The sequence below is a fragment of the Lolium rigidum genome, chromosome 1, assembly GCF_022539505.1.
Source record: "Lolium rigidum isolate FL_2022 chromosome 1, APGP_CSIRO_Lrig_0.1, whole genome shotgun sequence".
Classification (NCBI taxonomy): Eukaryota; Viridiplantae; Streptophyta; class Magnoliopsida; order Poales; family Poaceae; genus Lolium; species Lolium rigidum.
Genome location: NC_061508.1, coordinates 179,200,510 through 179,209,435, shown reverse-complemented (window position 1 = coordinate 179,209,435; position 8,926 = coordinate 179,200,510).

Genomic DNA, 8,926 nt, shown 5'->3' with positions numbered 1-8,926 from the left:
ATGCGAACATTATCAACTCTCCCCAAAGGTTTCTTTGTAGCATTATCAACAAGATTAACATCCAAATAACAATTCTTCGATGGTGGCAAGTCAAGCATATCATAAATTTTCTTAGGCATAACGGAAATACTTGCACCAAGATCACATAAAGCATTACAATCAAAATCATTGACCTTCATATTAATGATGGGCTCCCAACCATCCTCTAACTTTCTAGGAATAGAAGTTTCAAGTTTTAGTTTCTCCTCTCTAGCTTTTATGAGAGCATTTGTAATATGTTTTGTAAAGGCCAAATTTATAGCACTAGCGTTGGGACTTTTAGCAAGTTTTTGTAAGAACTTTATAACTTCAGAGATGTGGCAATCATCAAAATCCAAACCATTATAATCTAAAGCAATGGGATCATCATCCCCAATGTTGGAAAAAATTTCAGCAGTTTTATCACGAGGCGGTTTCAGCGGTTTTAGCGGTTTCCGGCAGTTTTGCAGGCTTTGCATTAGAAGTGGAAACATTGCCAACACCAATTCTTTTACCATTATTAGTAGGAGGTGCAGCAACATGTGGAGCATTAGCATTGCTAGTGGTGGTAATAGTCCAAACTTTAGCTATGTTATCTTCTTTAGCATTTTCTTCTTTCTCCCACCTAGCACGCAATTCGGCCATCAATCTTATATTCTCATTAATTCTAACTTGGATGGCATTTGCTGTAGTAAAAATTTTATTATTATGATTTTCATTAGGCATAACTTTCGATTTCAAAAGATCAACATCAGCAACAAGACTATCGACTTTAGAAGCAAGTATATCAATTTTCCCAAGCTTTTCTTCAACAGATTTGTTAAAAGCAGTTTGTGTACTAATAAATTCTTTAAGCATAGCTTCAAGTCCAGGGGGTGTGTTCCTATTATTGTTGTAAGAATTCCCACAAGAATTACCATAACCGTTACCATTATTATAAGGATATGGCCTATAGTTGTTACTAGAATTGTTCCGATAAGCATTGTTGTTGAAATTATTATTTTTAATGAAGTTTACATCAACATGTTCTTCTTGGGCAACCAATGAAGCTAACGGAACATTATTAGGATCAACATTAGTCCTATCATTCACAAGCATAGACATAATAGCATCAATCTTATCACTCAAGGAAGAGGTTTCTTCGACGAATTTACCTTCTTACCTTGTGGAGCTCTTTCCGTGTGCCATTCAGAGTAATTAATCATCATATTATCAAGAAGCTTTGTTGCTTCACCAAGAGTGATGGACATAAAGGTACCTCCAGCAGCTGAATCCAATAGGTTCCGTGAAGAAAAGTTCGATCCTGCATAAAAGGTTTGGATGATCATCCAAGTAGTCGATCCATGGGTTGGGCAATTTTTAACCAAAGATTTCATTCTTTCCCAAGCTTGTGCAACATGCTCATTATCCAATTGTTTAAAATTCATTATGCTACTCCTCAAAGATATAATTTTAGCAGGGGGATAATATCTACCAATAAAAGCATCCTTGCATTTAGTCCATGAATCAATACTATTTCTAGGCGAGAGATAGCAACCAATCTTTAGCTCTTCCTCTTAATGAGAAAGGAAACAATTTTAATTTTATAATGTCACCATCTACATCTTTATACTTTTGCATTTCACACAATTCAACAAAATTATTGAGATGGGCAGCAGCATCATCAGAACTAACACCAGAAAATTGCTCTCTCATAACAAGATTCAGTAAAGCAGGTTTAATTTCAAAGAATTCTGCTGTAGTAGCAGGTGGAGCAATAGGTGTGCATAGAAAATCATTATTATTTGTGGTTGTGAATTCACACAACTTAGTATTTTCAGGAGTACCCATTTTAGCAGTAGTAAATAAAGCAAACTAGATAAAATAAATGCAAGTAACTAATTTTTTTGTGTTTTTGATATAGAGTGCAAGACATTAAATAAAGTAAAGCTAGCAACTAATTTTTTTGTGTTTTGATATAATGCAGCAAACAAGAAAGTAAATAAAATAAAGCAAGACAAAAACAAAGTAAAGAGATTGGATTGTGGAGACTCCCCTTGCAGCGTGTCTTGATCTCCCCGGCAACGGCGCCAGAAAATGTGCTGCTGGCGTGTAGTTGACGTGGGAGTCAGAAATCTATGTGGTGTAACGTTTCTTCAGGTCCCCGGCAACGGCGCCAGAAAATGTGCTTGTGCGTGCAATCGACACGTCCGTTGGGAACCCCAAGAGGAAGGTGTGATGCGTACAGTGGCAAGTTTTCCCTAAGAAAGAAACCAAGGTTTATCGAACCAGGAGGAGCCAAGAAGCACGTTGAAGGTTGATGGCGGCGGGATGTAGTGCGGCGCAACACCAAGGATTCCGGCGCCAACGTGGAACCTGCACAACACAACCAAAGTACTTTGCCCCAACGAAACAGTGAGGTTGTCAATCTCACCGGCTTGCTGTAACAAAGGATTAGATGTGTAGTGTGGATGATGATTCTTTGCAGAAAACAGTAGAACAAGTATTGCAGTAGATTGTATTCGATGTAAATAATAGGACCGAGGTCCACAGTTCACTAGAGGTGTCTCTCCCATAAGATAAATAGCATGTTGGGTGAACAAATTACAGTCGGGCAATTGACAAATAGAGAGGGCATGACAATGCACGTACATGATATGATAAGTATAGTGAGATTTAATTGGGCATTACGACAAACTACATAGACCGCTATCCAGCATGCATCTATGCCTAAAAAGTCCACCTTCAGGTTATCATCCGAACCCCTTCCAGTATTAAGTTGCAAACAACAGACAATTGCATTAAGTATGGTGCGTAATGTAATCAATAATTACATCCTCGGACATAGCATCAATGTTTTATCCCTAGTGGCAACAGCACATCCACAACCTTAGAATTTTCACATCACTTGTCCCAGATTTAATGGAGGCATGAACCCACTATCGAGCATAAATACTCCCTCTTGGAGTTAAGAGTAAAAACTTGGCCGAGCCTCTACTAATAACGGAGAGCATGCAAGATCATAAACAACACATAGGTAATAGATTGATAATCAACATAACATAGTATTCTCTATCCATCGGATCCCGACAAACACAACATATAGCATTACAGATAGATGATCTTGATCATGTTAGGCAGCTCACAAGATCTAACATGGTAGCACAATGAGGAGAAGACAACCATCTAGCTACTGCTATGGACCCATAGTCCAGGGGTGATCTACTCACTCATCACTCCGGAGGCGACCATGGCGGTGAAGAGTCCTCCGGGAGATGATTCCCCTCTCCGGCAGGGTGCCGGAGGCGATCTCCTGAATCCCCGAGATGGGATTGGCGGCGGCGGCGTCTCGATAAGGTTTTCCGTATCGTGGCTCTCGGTGCGGGGGTTTCGCGACGGAGGCTTTAAGTAGGCGGAAGGGCAGGTCAAGAGGCGTCACGAGGGGCCCACACACCAGGGCCGCGCGGCCAGGGCCCAGGCCGCACCGCCCTGTTGTGTCGCCACCTCGTGGCCCCACTTCGTCTCCCCTCCGGTCTTCTGGAAGCTTCGTGTAAAAATAGGCCCCTGGGCGTTGATTTCGTCCAATTCCGAGAATATTTCCTTACTAGGATTTACGAAACCAAAAACAGCGAGAAAACAACAAGCTGGCTCTTCGGCATCTCGTTAATAGGTTAGTGCCGGAAAATGCATAAATATGACATAAAGTATGTATAAAACATGTAGATATCATCAATAATGTGGCATGGAACATAAGAAATTATCGATACGTCGGAGACGTATCACCTCTCCGGCGATCGAAGGGGCAAGGCGAGGATAGCATCTTGTAGGAGGCGTTCTAGCGATGCTCCAGGACTAGCTAGCGCAGAGAAAGGGTGAGAGGATGGCTCGGGCGCGTGCGATGAGTGCGGCAGTACCCGCGGTACTTCTCCGGCGAGGACGACGGTGACAAGGCGGCCGCAGTCATTTGAGTATGTCTACGCGGTAGAGGGTGGCGAGGAGATGCTCGACGCAGGCGTAGCCTTTGCAGGGGAGGGCGAGGGTGCTCAGGCGTGCGACGTACTGGCGCGTCCAGAACGCGCTCACCACGTCGACTGGCATGCGCTGGCAATGTTTTGGACTCGCGCGTTCTGGCCAATGCCGTGCCTTGGCGAGCTCGGCCCGTGCACTGGCATGCTCCTGGTGATGAGTAGATGCTCTGGGACAAGGTGGTGCTGAGAGAGGGAGGCCAGAGAGATCAATGGCAAAGGGGCCGGCATGGATACGGCATGAAGCTTTTCTCCCCTCTTTTCCACTTTAAACGAAGAGGGCAAGGACGGGGCTTGATGCAGGAGTTGCAGTAGAAGCTAATGATCACGAATTAAAAGTGGTTTAGGCCAAAACCCACTGGATATTGAGGTGTAACACAAATCTGGAAAGTTGCCTGCAAGGTGTTCGGAGAAATGGCCGCAAGAACGTTTTTGAGGAATTTTGGAAATATTTTTGGTGAGTCTCAAACATATAATTAATGTGAGAGATTGGTGGTGGTGGTATTCAATTTGGAGTTGTTTTGCAAAAATTTCAAAATGGGGTCATCTTCACTTTGATTCAAAGTCCTCTCTTGTCAAATTGTTTACGGTCAACTTTGTTCAAAGTTAGCGAGGGTGGTCAACATCAAAGTTGTTGACTTTGACATGGTCTTGGATGAGGTGTCAATGGTTGACCAAGTTTAGTTTAAGAAAAGATAAAACCAGAGGGGTAAAGTGAGGAACATTTTATAAAACTCACTTTTGACCATTATCACATGTATGTTGGTTTTGAGATTTTCTTTGATTTGATTCTGGTTTCTTTGATGCATTTGTGTGTGTTTATGTTATATAAGTATTATAAAAGCAATAGATCAAGCAATGGTGGCCTTGGGTGATGATTTGCAAAATTGGCCTTATGTGTAATGTGAGGGTATTTGGCCCAATTTTGTATTTCTTTTATTTCTCTTCAAATGAGGAGCTATGATCTTGAATTAGGGTTTAAGAGCAAGTGATCACCATATCAACACTCATCATGGCAATTGCACAAAAGAAAAGCTCACTTATGCATGAACCTATATGTGACACTATATGCATAGAAAAAGTTTTTGTTTGTTGCAAATTTTGAGTAATTGAAATCACTCTCTTTATTTATTATTGTTGAAACTTGGGATGTTACATTTAGTGAGGATCCTAGAGCTAGGCCTCTTGTGCTTATGTACAAGGGTGAGGTTTTGGTTTCTAACGACATGACCCCTGATACGTCTCAAACGTATCTATAATTTCTTATGTTCCATGCTACTTTTATGATGATACTCACATGTTTTATACACACTTTATGTCATTATTATGCATTTTCCGGAACTAACCTATTAACGAGATGCCGAAGTGCCATTTCCTGTTTTCTGCTGTTTTTGGTTTCACAAATCCTAGTAAGGAAATATTCTCGGAATTGGACGAAATCAAGGCCCACGATCTTATAATTCCACGAAGCTTCCAGAGCACCGGAGAGGGACCAGAGGGGAGGCCCAGGGGCCCCACACGCCATGGCGGCGCGGCCAGAGGGTGGGGGCGCGCCCCCCTATTATGTGGGTCCCCCGTGGCCCTTCCGACTCCGCCTCTTCGCCTATTTAAGCCTCCCTGACCTAAAACCTCGACACGGAAAAGCCACGATACGAGAAAGGTTCCAGAGCCGCCGCCATCGCGAAGCCAAGATTCGGGGGACAGAAGTCTCTGTTCCGGCACCCTGCCGGGACGGGGAAGTGCCCCCGGAAGGCATCTCCATCGACACCACCGCCATCTTCATCGACGCTGCTGTCTCCTATGATGAGGAGGGAGTAGTTCATCCCCGAGGCTAAGGGCTGTACCGTAGCTATGTGGTTCATCTCTCTCTCTCTTATGTGATCTTTATGTGACCATGAGCTTTGTGATCTAGTTGAATATCATCTATGTGCTACTCTAGTGATGTTATTAAAGTAGTCTATTCCTCCTCCATGATGTAATGTTGACAGTGTGTGCATCATGAAGTACTTGGTGTAGGTTATGATTGTGATCTCTTGTAGATTATGAAGTTAACTATTACTATGATAGTATTGATGTGATCTATTCCCCCTTTCATAGCTGATGTTGACAGTGTGCATGCTATGTTAGTACTCGGTATAATTGCGTTGGTCTATCATGCACTCTAAGGTTATTTAAATATGAACATCGAATGTTGTGGAGCTTGTTAACTCCGGCATTGAGGTGCTCTTGTAGCCCTACACAATGAATGGTGTTTGTCATCCAACAAGAGAGTGTAGAGAAAGTAGTATTTGTTTATTCAGTTATGTGATCAATGTTGAGAGTGTCCACTAGTGAAAGTATGATCCCTAGGCCTTGTTTCCGAATATCTACACCACAGAGAATTGCCTCCCACGCCAGCAAGCTATTTTCTGGCACCGTTTCCAAACACTACAAACATTGCTTGTTTACTGTTTTACTGCATCTTTACTTCCTGCAATATTACCATCATCTATACCACATGTGTTTTACTATCTCTTCGCCGAACTAGTGCACCTATACATCTGACAAGTGTATTAGGTGTGTTGGGGACACAAGAGACTTCTTGTATCGTAATTGCAGGGTTGCTTGAGAGGGATATCTTTGACCTCTTCCTCCCTGAGTTCGATAAACCTTGGGTGATTCACTTAAGGGAAACTTGCTGCTGTTCTACAAACCTCTGCTCTTGGAGGCCCAACACTGTCTACAGGAATAGAAGCGTGCGTAGACATCAACCCCTATTTGTCTTGGTGTTTCTAGTGTTTTGCAGGAATTCAGCGATGTGTTTCCGGAGGAGGTGCCCACAGGATTGCCACCATTGCGTGGTATTGAGCATCAAATAGACTTGATCCCCGGTGCCTCGCTGCCCAATAGGGCGCCATATCGGACGAAACCCAAAGAGGCAAAGGAGATACAGAAGCAAGTACAAGCGCTACTCGACAAAGGTTATATCCGCATAAGCCTTAGTCCTTGTGCTATTCCTATTATTCTAGTTCCTAAGAAAGATGGTACATGGCACATGTGTGTAGATTGTAGAGCGATAAACAACATTACTATTCGATATCTTCATACTATTCCCCGCTTAGAGGATATGTTAGATGAATTGAGTGGTGTTTTTGTTTTCTCTAAAATTGATTTGTGTAGTGGTTATCATCAAATTAGGATGAAAGAGGGGGGTGAATGGAAAACAGCCTTTAAAACAAATTTTGGTTTATATGAGTGGTTAGTAATGCCTTTTAGTTTAACTAATGCACCTAGCACTTTCATGAGACTGATGAACCATGTTTTGCGTGATTTTATTGGCAAATTTGTGGTTGTATACTTTGATGACATATTAATCTACAGCCGCAATGAATCTGATCATACTATACATATTCTATATGTTTTGCAAGTGTTGCGTGATAGTTAACTCTACGGTAATCTTGAGAAGTGCCATTTTGCAAAGATAAGGTCATATTTCTGGGTTATGTTGTCTCTAAGCATGGAGTAGAAGTAGATGTGTCTATAATTGAAGCTATTCAAAATTGGCCTACTCCCATGAATGTGAGTCAAGTAAGAAGTTTTCATGGTCTTGCTGGGTTTATAGAAGATTTGTGCCCAATTTTAGTACTATTGTTGCACCTTTGAATGAATTGACTAAAAAGGGTGTTGGTTTTGAGTGGGGCGCAGCCCAAGATCATGCTTTTGATGAACTGAAAAGATTCTTAACTTCTGCACCGTTACTTGCACTTCCTGATTTCAATAAGCAATTTGAGATTGAATGTGATGCTAGTGGTATTGGAATTGGCGGTGTGTTGATGCAAGAGGGTCGCCCAATTGCATATTTTTCTGAGAAACTTTCTGGTGCTAAGTTGAACTATCCTATATAGGAAAAAGAATTGTATGCTTTAATTAGAGTTCTTGAGATTTGGCAACATTATTTGTGGCCAAACGAATTTATCATACATTCTGACCATGAAGCTTTAAAATATCTGAAAGCCCAATCTACATTGCATAGGCGTCTTGCTAAGTGGGTTGAGTTCATTGAGTCTTTTCCATACATTATTAAGCATAAGAGGGGAAAAGATAATATTGTTGCTGATGCTCTATCTAGGAAAAATATGCTATTAACTCAACTTGATGTTAAAATTCCTGGATTAGAAGTACTATGTGATTTGTATGCCACTGATCATGATTTTTTTGAACCATATCGCTTGTGTGCTATTGGTAATGCATGGGAGAAATATCACATACATGATGTGTTCTTGTTTAGAGCTAACAAACTATGTGTTCCAGAATCGTCTGTGCGTTTGCTCTTATTGCAGGAATCACATGCTGGAGGTTTGATGGGTCACTTTGGGCGTGAGAAGACGCTACTCATGCTAGCTGACCACTTTTATTGGCCAAAGATGAGGCGGGATGTGGACATGTATGTGAAGAGATGCATTACTTACAACAAGTCCAAGTCCAAGCTGAAGCCTCACGGTTTGTATACTCCGTTACCGACACCTACTACACCATGGGAAGACATTAGTATGGATTTTGTGTTGGGTTTGCCGCGTACTAAAAGAGGTCATGATTCTATATTTGTGGTAGTGGATAGATTCTCTAAAACGTCACACTTTACTGCGTGCCACAAGAGCGACGATGTGTCGCATATTGCTAACCTGTTTTTCAGGGAGATTGTACGTCTACATGGAGTCCCAAAGACTATTGTTTCTGATCGTGACATCAAGTTTATGAGCTACTTCTGGAAGACACTTTGGGGAAAGCTGGGGACAAAGCTACTTTTCTGTACTACTTGTCATCCCCAAACTGATGGTCAAACTGAGGTGGTGAATAGAACAGTGTCACAACTGTTGAGATCCATGATCAAGAAGAACCTGAAGGAGTGGGAAGATTGTTTGCCG